We start from the raw sequence: 14,008 nt of genomic DNA, 5'->3' as shown, positions 1-14,008 counted from the left end.
CATAACGGTCAGACGTTACATTAACTGCGTGCCGTCTTCCTCAAAAAAGTAGGGGCGTTCATGGAGTTGTCTCGGTACATATGGGAAACAAAATGGTAATCCTTGTTCTTTCCAACTGTGAAATAAAATTTTGCATAACATCTATCGTTGCTTTGTTATTCAAATCAATGAAATCCGGGAGTTATTTCTGCTGCACCCTGTATACTAGATGTTTTTTACCGCTGAACTTATTGGAAGGCAAGGAATTTGGCTCATACGGCTTTGAAGGATTCCAAAGATTTATGCACACTACTAATGATAATATCCATAAAATATTAATCAGGAACTTTACTTTTCGTTAATTGAATCTAACTCTTTTTTATGTTATTCAATAAATATTCAATTCTTTTTCTATCTGACATTAAATTCCTTGTCAGGGCAGTTGTTTTTGTGCAAATCTTGGCGATCTTAACTACACGTACGCTAGATAATGAATACTTGCTGTTATATTTCTATTATTTTACTATCCTTTACCTATTCATGTAATAATAACAATACAATAGTAATTAATGTACATATTTAGTTAATTAATATATTAATTTAATTACATATAATTATCCTAATTATTATTATTGCGACACTTGATTGGACATATATATATGGGAGGCTGAATTTTGTACCCCCCCCCCAAATGAAAAACGTTCCTGCGCCACTGATGTGAATTCATGTTAATTCTTATGAGGATGTTGAAGAAACATGATAATTTCAGACTGAAGCAGTGTTTTTTGAGGGGGCCTCACTATTTTGGGAGAAAATGTGCCTCCTTTGCCCCCCTGGAAAAGTTACTTTGCTTGTCCCTCCCTGGAAAAAAATCCGGTGGACGTCCATGGCTACTTTTAGTTATTTTTTCAGGTAATGAGCAACGAAAATAAATTACTTTTACATTTTCTTCTCTGCACGTTTCGACAGCGCTGTTGTTTGGAAAGTAGAAATAAAACTGTAATCTCAACACATTATTATTACGAGCAAATGTCTTGCGTCAGGTATTTTTTTAAATATAAGGATTTACTTTGAATTTTCTTATCTCTATTTTCATACGTAATTTATTATAATTTAATGGATATCACTGGATGTAATTAGTAAAGAAAAAAACAGTCCACGCGCAGTTCATGACGCAACAGGTTCTACTACCTAATCAATACTAAAGCAACTAAGAAAGTAGCTTAGTTACTTTTCTAAATAACGATAACTGATACTGAGTTACATTTTCTAAAAGGAACTGTAACTATGTTGCCCAATTTCTCCGCTGGGTTCTGCGCTCTTCCACGCCATCTGCCACCCAGTTCTAGAACTAACTGCGGCTGGTAATAATTGCTGCACTCCTGCACTTTACTTCCAGTACGCCTGCCATCTGGCAGCTGAAAAGTGTACTTCGTTGTCATTGCACTCTGAATGGCTTGAAGCCGGTGGGAAAACTTATCTCCCTTATGCAGTGACGTCACTCCCGGAAAAGAACTGGTTTCGTTAATTTCTCGTGAAGTTAAACCAACAGCCTTTAACTATCTGTGAGATGTTTTTTTTTTTTCTGCAAAAGACTCGAGACAGAATGATCGTATGGTCATATTTTGTATTTGTAGTAACAATACCAATAAATTATATTGCTGTTGTCAACAAGTAAAAATATGGTACATCGTTATTTTCAGAAAATAATTAATTTGTGTAACTAATTTTCATTAGAACAGTTGAGGGGCCTCTTCCATGGCGCAGTGGTAGCGTCATTGCCTTGTAATCAAGGGGACCCGGGTTCGATACCCGGTGGAGGCACAAGTGGTTCGGATCCCACTTTAAACTGTAGGTCCAGTCCCGATTAGCCTTACTGTGCATAAAGTGGACTTAAAACACCAACTCAATTAGAACAGTTGATTTACACACATAGTTTATTCCTGCAATACGTATTAGCTACATTACTTATCAGGCACGTATCGAGATGGGGGGCTTAGGGGGCTCGAACCCCCCCCCCCCGAAAGTTTTAGGTTTACACTAGATAAAATGAGGTTTTTGGTTTCTTGTTGTGTGAAATAAAATAATGTGACAATAATTTAAGGAAATTAATAATTATTGAGGCAAGACGGAGAATGTTCCGTAACCCTGTTATTGATAATAGCACGTATCCAAGATGGGGCACAGGGGGCTCGACCGTCTCCCCAGGAAATTTTTCAGTTTACGTTAGATAAAATTAGGTTTTGGCTTCTTGAATAATGTGAAAATAATGTAAGGAGAGAAATAATTATAGAGGGAAGACGGAGCATGTTTATACCCCTGTTATTGTTAATAGCACGTATCCAAGGTGGGGTTGAGGTTGCTCGAGCCTAAAAAACCTAATTTTATCTAGTGTAAAATAGAAAATTTCCTGGAGGGGGGGGGGGGGCTCGAGCAACCTCAACCCCACCTTGGATACGTGCTATTAACAATAACAGGGTTATAGAACATTCTCCGCCTTGTCTCGATAATTATTTCTCCCAAATTATCATCACATTATTCAAGAAGCCAAAATCCTAATTTTAACTAGTGTAAATTGAAAACTTTCCTGAGAGGGGGCTCGAGCCACCTCATCCCCACCTTGGATACGTGCTATTAACAATAACAGGGGTATAAACATGCTCCGTCTTGCCTCTATAATTATTTCTCTCCTTACATTATTTTCACATTATTCAAGAAAAGCCAAAACCTAATTTTATCTAACGTAAACTGAACTCTTCCTGGGGAGAGGGTCGAGCCTCCTGTGCCCCATCTTGGATACGTGCTATTATCAATAACAGGGTTACGGAACATTCTCCGTCTTGCCTCAATAATTATTAATTTCCTTAAATTATTGTCACATTATTTTATTTCACACAACAAGAAACCAAAAACCTCATTTTATCTAGTGTAAACCTAAAACTTTCGGGGATGGCTCGAGCCCCCTAAGGCCCCCTCTGGATACGTGCCTGACCTAGCCATTCCTTGACTTCAACCGATTTTTCGTTAAAATGTCTACATAGTACATGTCCTGTGTATATCAAATCGTAAGGTGTTGCCTGTATAGTGGACAAGCACAGAAAATATAGGAAAGAGAAGAAAACTGAGGAGCATTCCCACCGGTTGAGAAGAATTTTTTTCTGTGGTCAACAAGAGCTACTATTTCGAGATGACATTGACAGTGGCCTAATAAGGGAGACTTCACACCGTGGCGCCTGAGGATTTCACAAGTCGAAATTAGGTTTGTGCGGTCCTTTGTGTCTCTACGGTGTGAAACGTTGCTGTTGATTGGCCCATTCCAATTGACATGTATTGCCTGTCTCTTCAGTCTGAAACCTTCCTAAGTCTTGAAAATCCAAGTCACAAGGATGGAAAATTAGGGTCTCCAATACGGAATGATAAAAACTTCTGGTGAGTTGATTTTTTAAAAAAATGTGTTCGAGATAAAGAGAGGCGTGCCCAGGATTTTCGGAAGGGAGAGGGGTTACGCATACTATTTTTGATGGTCAGTCCTGATTTTGCCATTTTCTCCCTGTCTTTGACGTTCCTCTTCTTTTTTTTTTAAAAAAAAAAAGGAATACTGGGTCAAATGGGGTTATGACCTCACCAACCCTCCCTTGGGCACGTCACTGAAGATAAATGAGTAAGCATTTGATCATACTGGGAAACGAAACATTAGATGTGTTGGGAACGGAAGGGTTTTCACTGTGCATTAATTGTTTCGTGATCCACCTGTATTCGAGTAGACTTCCTTTGTTTCGTGCCGATATATGACAAGACAGCGGAAGCTGTGACAGGCGTTTTTGAACACTTGTGAGTGCTAAGGCCTGAATCTGAACAATTTGGTGGGTTTTGGCTTTTATACGGGCTGCAAACCTGGAAGGACAAGACAAGTTAGTGGTGTTCAGGCTGGAATCAGAGAGAAACTCGAGAACCAGTTCGCAACCCACAGTTTGAATCTCGCGTTGTCGAGTGGATTATCCATTCCGTGCATGTGTAACAGCTTTGTAAAAACACTCAAAAGACACCATAGATGTTTTTATGCCAGATGAGAAGAAATGGACAAACACACATACCGAGATGGTTCCGGCACACAATGTTAATGCATGGAAACAGAGGAGTCGAGTGGTAAAAAATGTTCCGATTTCAAGTTCTGATTAAAATGACAGCCTTACAGTGGCGACGATTTAAGGGATAGTTGCTCCCCATTTTTTATTTTCTTGCCTCAACATTATGGCCTCTTAATGTTAAGCCTTGTCTGCCAAGAGAAAGTAAACTTTCCTTGCAACGCCCTCCGCACCCCCCCCCCTCCCTTTTGGAACCCAATTGCCACCACTGGTCTTGAACATACAATTGTGAGGTTCTTACTATACCCCTTAAAAAAATGGTGTTGATCCCCCCCCGAAAGGAATTCCTGGATACGTGCCTGGGTAAGTCGAAACCTTTCAGTATATTCTTTACATAAAATAATTTCTATAGTTGCAAGTAACTTTTTGCTTAAACCATAGGAATATTTTCACATCAACCCAGAAATTATCATACACTCGTAACCAAATTTCAAACAAAGTTTATATTAAATTATATTATATTATTTAAAACAATTACATTTTTTCCGGGCGGGGCTTGGGGGGGGGGGGGTTGTCCAAGACTTTTATACATCCTCAAGGTCCAGATAAAATGATTACGTCGTGTACCAGTTTTGACCCAACAATAGTTTAGACAACGTGTACGAGTATATCGAAACTGTTTATGATATTATCAATTAATTGCTAGATTTTATACAATTCTCTCCCATATATACTTTTATTAGTCCACGATCTTTCACTTTGCTAACATTTTAATGTTTTGAGCGATTGATTGATTTCGTTTATTTTACTTCGCATTTCTGCCACTTTTGGCTAATCGCGAAGATGAGGATGAATTATGATATGATGAAATTGATGAAGGGACGCTCACAAAGAACCCAAGACCGCTGGCGTCGAAGTGCGCTAGGCGTGCATTTTGAATCATTATTGATACTGTAGTAGTTAATGTATAATGACAACTTTTTACATCGGTTGAGTTTTTCAACAATATGTGAAACAATACCATTTTTTTCAGGATGGGGCTAGAATTGTAAAGGACACGTTACATGGCTGCGTTGTAGAGGTATTGGATACACTATAAAATATTCCTTAATTCAATTTTTAACCTTCGATTTAAAGGTTGTTTAAAGAGAAAAATGATAATAGTTTTTTTCCGAGTTCTTACTACTTTCATTTGAAAATTTTGATTTTTTCAAAATTTCTGGAAAGGCTTTAGCCCCATCAACTCCCCTCTACGTACGCCAGTGCCCCAAAGTGTAATTATCAGGAAGGTAACGTAGAAATTAAGTACTAATTCTAAGAAGAAATACAAACAGTTTTGGTGTTTGTCTGGTATGTTTTACACCCCTGCATGCAAATCATTTTTCGACACGTTTTTGCTATTGTGTGAATAAATGAACCTACATTCAACTTCTATATGTTTTTCAGTACTCAGTGGGAATTAACTTGGTATGAAGAAACTGTTTTTACTCGTTATACAATGTAATGCTTTACGCAATTCACAAAGCTTTTTTGTCTTCATGCCACTTATTACTTCCGTGTAGCTCATGATATCGTATAGTCTTCCACGTTAGCCTAAAGAAACCGTTTTTATGCTGCTTTTTTCTCGCTACTCACACAAATTAAGCTTTATCTTTCTAACTCGGAACATCAGCTGGTTAAATGATGAAACCTTTTCTCGCTTTGTATTTTCATGCGTAATCTTTGGATATCGCCGTTGATAACAATGTGTAGATTGGAGGTTTTTTTATCAGTCCTATCCTCTTTTGGTGTTTCCCTTCCTTCAAACCGATTAGAAACGCAATCTCGAACTTTGAGCGCAGTAGATATGTGTGTTTGCATTTCTATCAGTATGTGCCTGCTCAAGATAATCCTCTGATCTATTCTTTCTTCTCACGAGAGTGTAAACATGCTGAAAGCGTTCTTAGTGCACACTCCCTGATTTAAGAAAGCCTCAATATCGAACAGTTATCAGGTGTTAGTGTTTGCTTCTCTGTACCTCTACGCTTGACGTAAGTGTAAAATGCATATTTGTCATCCATATTTTTTTCTTTGTTTGTCATGAGCATTTCGGTGACAAGTTTGCTTCATTATTATAAAAGCTATTTCCGAACATATGGCAAGCTGCACGATGTGTAGCCAAACTAGAAAAATAGATGTGCCTGGAGAGGTTTATGTGGTCTAAAACTCCCGTTTGACAGGTTCATGTCATGAAGAACGTCACAGTGCTCGAAGTGAAGGGGAGGATGGTCCCCCCCTCCAGATATCAGAAGTTTCCTCAAAACATCCCCCAGATAGAACTAATAACCCATAGCGCGACAGCCCGTGAGAGCCTTGGCTTACATACCGACTGCTGGTCTCTCTCCCACACTGTTCCTCCGTCACCTGTTATAGCGTGAAGATCTTAGACCAGTATTGGGGTGACGGGTGGTCAGCCCGTCGAACCCCCAGCCGTTGTAGGTCTTCTCGGCCGGGTTACCGCTCACTAATTCGGAGCTCCCCAATTTCCTCACGATGGTGGGTTGCCACCGGCCCTATACGTAGGCCGAATAAATTCCGACCAGAGCCGGATTCGGGCACGACCAAACATCCCCAGCTAGCAACTACCACTTCAAGCGTTTGCAACATGAAGTCTTTTTAAAACCTAGTACTGTCTGTACTACAGAGCATTCCCTGACATTCGCTACGAGACTCGGCGGCAAGCGGCCCGGGGTCAGCGCTTGTCTTTCCCGGTGAACGGGGTCCGTGACAGTCTGTTTTTTTCGCTCTCTTTCCCTTTCTGTTGACGTTGCAGACTGACGCCAGTATAATCCTCCCTCGGAAGTTGTGTTGTGTCGTGTCCGTGTGTTGAAGATTTTGTCTTAATATGGCACCACATTGCAACAAAGGATTTATCTTGTCGAGTGTTACTTCGGAAAGAGGAATTGTGGAGAAGTGCGACGACGTTTTGCAACGAAATTTCCTGGTGTTTCCGTTCCACATAGGACCACTATATTAAACCTCGTAAAAAGGTTTAGAGTAACGGGGTCAGTTCTGAATAAAAGTGGATAGAAAATGGGGAAATCTAAAAAATAAAGTATACAAAGACAATCCGCACACCATCCATGAGTTAAAAGACAGTATTGTACGAGAAATCGGGAGAATTACAGTAGTCGAACTTTAACGTGTAAATGCCCATTTCCTTCGGAGATGCCAAGAATGTGTTGCAGCAGAGGGACATCATTTTCAACACCTTCTGTAGTCAAGGTTAGTACACAATATGAAAACTGTAATTTTAATAGCCGACTCTACCGACTGTCGCGGACTCCGTTCACCGGGAAAGACAAGCGCTGACGCCGGGCCGCTTGCCGCCGAGTCTCGTAACGAATATCAGGGAATGCTCTAGAAAAACGGCCACATATCTCCTTAATTACCAAATTGCTGAGCATGTCATTACACACACACGCACACACACACAACACACACACGCGCGCGCGCACATGTGTAGAGTCCAGCGCAGATAATTCTGCCGTGCAATGCGCGACAGAACTAAAGAAGCAGTGTTGCTAATGGAGCAGATAGAAAAATCGCTGCGGTGCGCCGATGCACAGCTGTTACGTACAACAATAAAATTAGAGAATTCAGGTCTATCTAACGTTGAGTTTTAAACGTCATGCATTATACCAGGACTAGGATTAATATGTACTAACAAGTGGCTTTGTATGTAGCTACATACATATGGACTAAAAATTCGCAAAATATGAACTAACACATAAGTACAATTACCAAAAATTCTGCAAAGAAGACTTCTTCATACGATTCCTTATTTGAGTGATTTCAAACAAAATAAAAAAATATATATACGTATATATTATTTTTCATTGCATTAATGCACTGGTGGCGTTCTAACTTTTCACTCCCAAAACCCGTATACACTGGTATGGAACTGCAACGGCAGATAATAACATGCCAACGTGTTAAACCGCTACAATTGCACCATAACACTCCTCCTCAAACAGTATTATTATTTCCTCTCTGAGATCTGCGACAGTCGGTTGCCTTTGTTGTACATTTACAAAGGATGCCGGCTTCGACAACAATAACAAGTACATATACTGCCACTAGACGATAAGCTGCGCGGCTTTTTCTTTTGTTATGAACCAGGGCCGGCGCTAGTCATTTTGCCTCCCTGGGAGGTGGCAGTAGATGCCGCTCTATTTCGACCCCCCCCCCCCGGTCATTACGCAGCAACGGAAAATTGAAAATCAATATATTCCTAACTAAAACATCAAATATAAAATAAATAATGAGACTTCTTATGCTATTTCAATACTATTCAGCGCAAAAGAATATCTCGCTCGATCACAGTTTTCAATAGGCTTACTTTTTTCTTCTCTTCAAATTTTGCCGCTCGGTTCGCCCTCCCCTTCCGCCGGCCCTGCTATGAACTTGGTCACCCATCAAAGCATGGCAATTTTAACACAGAAAACAATATGTATCGCATTAAGCAGCAAAAATGACAGCCTCCTCTATGCAATTTCTACAAGAACACCTGCCGGAGCCAGAGTTGAATTGCTTAGAATTTCCCGAGCTTGGCTATGCAAGGTTTTTGATTTCAACTTCGACAGAACTGGAGGCATTATGGAATTTAACGTTCATTAGCAAACACACACTTTTACATACACACACGCAATACACGCACACAACGTCAAACCGGTCAAATACTTAGTATAAAATAAAAATATGGTGCTTCCAATCCAACAAAACTCACCGCCACTTTACCTGCTTTCCCCTTCCGTGACAGAAATAGTGCTTCATTATTACAGTTGGCAACACTAGTTACTAGCTAGCCAATGAACATGCACTGCATAAAAGAAGCAACGACTACACCGTGCTATATTGCCACATTGCCGTCCCTGCTGACCGGTGGGAACCGCGAGCTGGAGCGCTGTTCAATTGTTTTCAATGAAGTTTGCGCGAGTGTGTCCAGGAATGGAATGACAATATGGCAACAATAGCGAAGGTTTTCGAGCAGGGTAGAACACGTGATGCTAAGAGAGAGGGAGACGAAACGAAAATTCGTTTCTACGCAACGGCAAATTTACGTGTGTGGCACTCTACATACACGTACGTGCCGCCCCCTAAAGTCGAAACCTACATCTACATTCAAGTTCATCTTATTATTGCCATTCCATCTTCGTCTCCGCCTTCCTATTTCCCTCTATCATCCATATATATATATATATATATATATATATATATATATAATGTATTTATTATTATGTACAATTTTCTTCTCAGGAATAAGACTACTGACATTCAAAAGAACCGTAGATCCGTGGACCAATAAACTATAGAGCCACGGAAGACAATTAGGTAATTACTACAAGTTGCCGTGAGAAACAGAGGTACTAATTTACATAATTAAAACATTCAATTGCATCATTTCCGTAATCTTTTTTTAATATTTTTTCTCTCTGACGTCATGATGTTGCGAAGACAGTAAGAAACGTTCCGGGAGCATAAAAACGTATAAAAAAAAACACAATTGCATATTCTTTTTGGTTTCCATCTCTGTCTCTTATTCGTATGTTTCTCTGTCTCTATTTATGTCTTTCTTGTTCTTTATTTGTATCTTTCTTTCTGGTTTCTATTTGTTTTTGTTATTCACATCTCTCACTACCAATTTCTTATCCTTTTCTCTCTCTATCCCTTGCTTTCTCTCCTTATCGCTCTGTTTTCTGGCATTTGACGAAGCATTCTAGCAATATGCATGTCTTTTCACTCGCAAACTCTTTGGGGGTGGACGAAATATAATTTCTGGCATAAATTCCAGGTGGGTGAACATTCAAAGGTTCGGATTCTACTCTCAACTGCAGGTGTATCTCCTGTTATAACCATTCTTAAAAGAATACCTAATCTTTATCATTTGTTATGCAAGTATATTTATAACAATTCAAAAACGAAAAAGGAACACTTGAAGTAGCAAGTGCCTGACAACGAGAGATCAAAACAAAATTTGATTCCCTTAATGTAGTTTTAAGCAAATTGTCCAAGATTTTCTGTCTTTCACTATAATTTCGAAATAACTGTTTTGTGATCTATTGGTGAATTTGCAACCTTCGCCAGTAGGCGGATCTAACGGGTAAACAACAACAGAACAACACGTTGGACAGTTGCGTGTTTCTGCAGTGCTGTTAGTGCTAAGTCATGGTAACCGCCGAGCTGGAGCTGTTACAGTACGGTATTGTAACGGATCTCAAAGTTGCATTGCACGGTGACGGAAGCAGGAACTTACTTCTTCGACATTTGTAGTGTATCAATGAAATATCACAAAATAACCACAGCAGGATATACTTCTGGCTTATAATCGATTTATTTTCGGGCTTAGAATGAAACCAACCCTAAGAAGTGCGTTACAATACTATTTCATCCTCCTTTCCTATTGTTCAAAATTAGGGAGATCTAATCCGTTGTGTGTTTACGCAAATTCTGATAATACACTTCCTGGCCTTTTTTGTTTCATTATAATCGGGCCTGGATTTACATATGTGAAAGTCATTGTGAGCCCCCATATCAAATTTCAGTTATAACTTTTAGACCAAATTATATTAGATGGTTAGTCATATTTTATATATTTTTACAAAATTTCAAAAATCTCATTTTTTCCCACTTGGTGAACCTTTTTCAAAGCATTTTCCCCACACTCAAAGTGGGGCTATAGCCCTTTCAAGACCCCCTAAATGCGGCTCCTGAGTATAATGTTTGAGTTGTTGATCTATTTACTCTGTAGCTAGTAATTTCTTGGTGGCCATAAGTTTTACAGATTTGAAGATTACTGCATTTTGTACTAATGAAGAATAAGATGCAATTAACATACACACACGCATTGCAATACTATTTATGCACCAAAACATTTCAAGATGGACTTTCGATTAGCACGAGCACATTAGCTTGGATGTATAAAAAATTTCGGGTCAGAAATATTGATTAAATTTTGCTACAGAAAGCGTGTATAAACAAGTCAACTTGTAACGAATGTACTCCAAATTACACAGTACCCATGATATATTTCCAAGGGCAAAACTATGAAATTGTTCTGAAGTCTATATTCAGTAGCAATCGATATTATGCCCATATCAATTTACGGAACAACGTGGGATAAATAACACAATGCAAGCATCAAATATGACATTTCACGGGGGGAGACTAGAATCTCGCTTGTCCAGAACTCTTCCTCCCGTAAATAGAAGCGACAATTGATCGCTCTCAAACATAACTAACACTTTTATGAACGATTTGAAACCCACGCTAAACAATAAAATTGGAATGCTTGGTAAGGTACAGAAGTCTTCATTTGTCTGCATAAATGTATTTGCTTATAGTTTAGATTTCAGTTTCTTCCTCACATTTCTACAGCTTCGAGTTGATAGTGAAGATGATGAAGGATGATTAGCTGAAATAGATGAAAAAACCTTTGCTGGTTCAAACTCAGAACCTTTGCATGCGAGATCATGCGATGCCCGAGCTTGGCAAAATATCTGGAGAGAGGTCGGGTTTCAGAGACTCAGAAGAGGTGCAGCCCAACATGCAGTGCTCGAAGTGGAAATACCTAGTTAGGGAATGCTTGGTCGAGTTGTAGGATAGGAGAGGACATGATTGTGTGGATCAACATAGAGACATCCAGTAGGTCAGTAGGTGGGAGAAGCTTACGAAAATTATTCTAATTGGGGGATGCTTTTTGAAAATTTTCTTATCTGGGCGGATGTCATCCCCCTCTTCCTCTTTCCCCTCCATGTGACTACATATACTACAAAATAAATTTATGACATTATCCCGTATTAGAATAAAATTGTACAATTTGGCACAACAACAGAGATTTCCATTATTGGCAAATATTATTTTTGCCTCTTGTCTCATGATAATATGCAGATATTGAATTTTGTGACGTTAGAGTTCATAAATATTAAAGAAAGTCCCAGATATTCTCAATCAGTGAAAAAATTATTTCGTCTTAAGGAATAAGTCATTATATTACTGACTATTATTAAAATGCTATTAGCATAATTCGTGATGTTAGGTTAAATATAATAATAATAATATATGTAGCTATTGTTGTAAATTATTCTTTATGAAAAATTTTCAGAAGCATTATGAAAAAACTGTTAGCTTAATACATAACAATTTACTAGTTCTAAAATGATCTTAAAGTATAGAAACAGGTAGTAACAAACTTACCTTTTGGTTAGAAGATATTTCTATTAACAACTTTTTACACTGAGAAAACAACTAGTTTTTTCATAAATTATTTTTGGACTATCGACAGGTTCTTCTTCTTTATTTTTTTTGGCTCACACCGCGTTTGCGATTTCTAGCCAAAGTTGCTGAATTCAGGTACTATTGTTATTATATATGTTCCAAACTGATCTTGAATATCATTCACTTTCTTCGAAACACTAATGACTTATTGAGTGTTGTAGTCCATTCTACTCTTATGGTATAACGAGGTCTTATTAATTTAAATTGTCGTACGGGTCATCATGGCTGTTTAGATTGTAAACCTATGTTTTCTAGCGAAACTATAAAGAATTCAAATAACTGCAATGCGAGGTTCATATATTAATATAGATAAGGATATCGCAAATGAAACCTGTGCATGTTGTAAGTTTTTATATAAAGAGTCTCGGTGTTGTTTTAAGGGAAATTCAAAAAATAAGTGATTAAGTGTTTGATTAGCTTCTCCGCATTGGCAGGAAGTTGATGGCACAATCTTTAAACGAGCCAAATGTTGATTTACTAATACATGTGCTGTACGCATTCTTAATTCTCTATTATTTTGAAAAAAAGGTTCATCTTTATCTGATAGAAGACATTTTATTGGCTGTCAAAATGATGTCAGTGTGTCCTTCATCAATAGTTCGGTTATTTTCTTAAACTCTGATCATACAGAGAATTAAATATATTTCTAGTGCAGTTTATTTAGCTAGAAATGAACAGAACCGACTGTAGAGTAGAAGCAATTGTGTAGCAATTTCTATAAACGCTGTCTTACACCAAACATTACAGAGAAGACAGTGGTGGAAAGGCTATCGTTGAGAAAGGCGGGGCGAGATGGTCCTTTCTCTGTTGTACCTTATCTTTGTACATTTATCTAATCAAATAAGAGTTAATCTCGCTCAACCGATGGACGAAAATTGTACATTGGCGAAATGATTCGTGAAAATGGAATAAATGTGAAATTTTTGTTTTTTATCGATGAGTAAACAGCTTTAACTTAATTAGTTGTACTCGTGGTTATCTCTAGTTTTCCGATAAGCTCATTCACCTATCGTAGTGCGATGCTCGGTAATTTTGTTGTCGGTTTGAAACATTGTTGTTTGTCGACTTACTTTTTTGAACGTTGATACTGTTCTAGACGTTCGTTACATTTCCGTGTTTGTTTTATGTCCATTTTAGGCACAGAAAGGCAAATCGGGATTGGGCCTACAGTTTAAAGTGTGATCCAAACCACTATGTACCTCCAGCGGGTATTGAACCCAGGATTCTTGATTACATTGGGGAGGCCCGATTAGCTTTTCTGTCCATAAAGTGCATTTAAAAAACAAATTCGATTCAATAGATTAGTGCCAACCTCTGTGGCGGAGTGGTTAGCGCAGCGACACCAGGGGTTCCAGGTTCGAATCCCGGCCTGGACGTTCTTTGTGAGTGTCCCTTCATCAATTTAATCATATCATCGTTCATCCTTATCCTTGCGATTAGCCAAAAATAGCAGAAAAGCGAAGTAAAGTAAACCAAATCAATCAATCAATCAATAGATTAGAGTGACTTGGTCACTGTATGATGTCACAAGTGTGATATTTCAACATTTTCCAGTGAGGGAATTCTAGTAAACTAATCTTGATTGAGTAACCAGAGGGGAATTCTCTCTCTTCCCCCTTCAAATACCG

General features: G+C 38.5%; 2 protein-coding genes across 2 annotated transcripts in view; one reads left to right on the top strand and one right to left on the bottom strand.

Moving 5' to 3' along the window:
* The window catches only part of LOC145986780 (uncharacterized), a 28,028-nt gene extending 15,628 nt beyond the window's left edge, over window positions 1-12,400 (bottom strand). Inside the window, exon 1 of the mRNA XM_083121201.1 lies at window positions 12,300-12,400. The gene's annotated coding sequence lies outside the window, so the exon portion shown is untranslated. The remainder of the gene's footprint in view (window positions 1-12,299) is intronic.
* Window positions 5,997-14,008, top strand: part of LOC145986779 (uncharacterized) — a 48,827-nt gene continuing 40,815 nt past the window's right edge. The window contains exon 1 of the mRNA XM_083121200.1: window positions 5,997-6,094. The gene's annotated coding sequence lies outside the window, so the exon portion shown is untranslated. The remainder of the gene's footprint in view (window positions 6,095-14,008) is intronic.

Source organism: Lepisma saccharinum, chromosome 4, assembly GCF_977018435.1.
Source record: "Lepisma saccharinum chromosome 4, izLepSacc3.1, whole genome shotgun sequence".
Taxonomy (NCBI): domain Eukaryota; kingdom Metazoa; phylum Arthropoda; class Insecta; order Zygentoma; family Lepismatidae; genus Lepisma; species Lepisma saccharinum.
Note: the sequence above shows the minus strand (reverse complement) of the source record. Positions and strands in the feature narration are given on the sequence as shown.